A 2,500-nucleotide genomic window follows, 5' to 3' on the forward strand; every position below is an offset into this window, starting at 1 on the left:
AGGAGACACAGTATGTCTCCCGGCGGGAGTTTCCTAGGGGTGTAGAACCTCCTCTGAGATATCCTCATGTCTCCTTGTCTCATGTCCTCATGTCTTTCATTTTTCCTCCATTGTCACTCCCCTGAGAGCCTGCTTAGAGAACACTTCGTACTCAAAAGCAGCATGTCTCCATGTGTATAGTCTTGGGGGCTGTCTCGGTTCAACAAACAATGGACCTCATTCTCGAACAAACTTACGATAAAGTTACCAACAAATTTCTTTGTAACTCGATTTACTAACTTTTTTGGCATTGTCGAATGGCTTCTTTTCGTAAATTCGTTCATAGCTACGAACAGGATTTACAAACTCGAAAAGGCAGTCGTAAGTTGGAGAGACTTGTGTGCGCCCGTGTTTTTAACAGCTTAATTTGGGAGAAATCCTTGGGGATTGTGTTCACTTCGATTCTACAGACATCCTCGGAATTAAATAATTATAATAATAATAAATACGACAATATTTATATCATTAACAATTACATTAATGCTAACTAAGCACAATCGTGTGGATATAGTGGAATAGATGAACCAATAGATTAACGAATTCCATATACTGTAAATCTATATCTTATATACGATGCAGCAGCTGATCCCGGTGGCTTGGTGAAGATACTGTACATACAGAGTGTGTGTACAGTATCCTCACAGTATAACTGTTTACGAAGATAGATCACAGCCTGCTAAACAGCTCTACTCAAGAGAGCAACAATCTGTACCAAATCTGGACATCCGTGACCAAATTAGTTTGGAAACAAATGCGGCTGTAACTTTGAATTGAGTATCATTAATAACCAAAAATTAAGCTTGTCTGGAAATGTATGAGTTGTGCAGTGATGTAGTTATCAGAAAGGTAAACTGATTATCTTTTCTGCATAAGGAAACCATACCTTTATGACTGTGTTCATCGTCATGAATAAACAAGGCTGCACAGATGCTGTGAAATTAAATGATTTAACTTTTTCAACAAATGTTCTATTCTTATTTATAAAAGAGACTCAAACAATAATATAATATAATTTATTCAATATGTTAAAGGAAAATAAAGAAGTAAAGGTTAGTTTACTTCCTCTTTGGGCAGAGATGTTTGATAGTGGAACGCAAATGGAACGTCGTCCAACTCTCTGTGTAAGAGAATGAGGAATAATATGGGGAGATCTGCTTTCATTGGTTTATGTTTACCCTGCCCTCTACACTTAAGCCCTGCCTAATGTGTAGACTACTAGAGATGGTGAAGATTTGCACACTTTTCTAGATACTTTTGAGATAACCAACACTGCATGATTTGTTACAGCATTCTACAACACAGAGCTGCGAATGGCTCCCAGGATGAACCCCCTTTTAGTTTTTACCGTACTGTAACAAGATCATAGTCTGAAAACCTAGCTATAGTACAACATGTTACCTTGCTGCAAGTACATTCTCAGAGCGTGAATTAGTTTCCCATCAGCAGAAGAACAACACAGTTGAAAAACCAAGCATATTCTTAGAATGCTCCTCAGCCAATTGTAATCCAGCAATTTCATATATACCGTATATAGAAATGTAGACTATCTTTTAGTCTGCCTGCTGTTTACACCCCTCCCTCTCTCACCCTCCTTTTTTACTCTCACCAAAGCCAACCTTGTGTAGGCAGAGTGCAAGCCTCATTCCTACATTAACCAGTCCATCCCTCCATCAATTACCCCCCCCCCCCCCCCCCTCTCTCTCTCTCTCTCTCTCTCTCTCTCTCTCTCTCTCTCTCTCTCTCTCTCTCTCTCTCTCTCTCTCTCTCTCTCTCTCTCTCTCTCTCTCTCTCTCTCTCTCTCTCTCTCTCTCTATATATATATATATTCCTCTCTGGACAACATGGTTGTTATAGTAACCAGGGAATGTGTTGCAGGCTAGATGCTTGTATTAGCTAGTTCAGTTTCAGTTCTTCACAAGGTATTTGAACGTACTGCTAGCATGGGTCTGTTTGGTTTATACAATATGTTGCTGTCACGCACATTATGAGGACAGATGCACAGTCACCTATATGCACAAACACATGCATACATACATACATATACTGTACACAAGCATTTAAACATGCATCTACACACACACACACACACACACACACACACACACACACACACACACACACACACACACACACACACACACACACACACACATACACACACATACACACATACAATCTATCTATCTCTCTCTCACACACACAAACAATGTCTCTCTCTCTCTTTCTCTCTCTCTATCACACACACACACACACACACACACACACACACACACACACACACACACACACACCTACACACCTACACACACACACACACACACACACACACACACACACACACACACACACACACACACACACACACACACACACACACACACACACACACACACACACACACACACACACACACACACACACACACACACACACACACACAGGATGTTGGGAGGATGAGAGA

General features: G+C 40.6%; 1 protein-coding gene across 1 annotated transcript in view; it reads left to right on the forward strand.

Annotated features, from left to right (window-relative positions):
- Positions 1-2,500, forward strand: part of LOC311229667 (dedicator of cytokinesis protein 3-like) — a gene marked incomplete at both ends in the record, with an annotated part of 403,980 nt that overhangs the window by 212,441 nt on the left and 189,039 nt on the right.

The sequence above is a fragment of the Notolepis coatsorum genome (assembly GCF_963971535.1).
Source record: "Notolepis coatsorum genome assembly, chromosome: 6".
NCBI lineage: Eukaryota > Metazoa > Chordata > Actinopteri > Aulopiformes > Paralepididae > Notolepis > Notolepis coatsorum.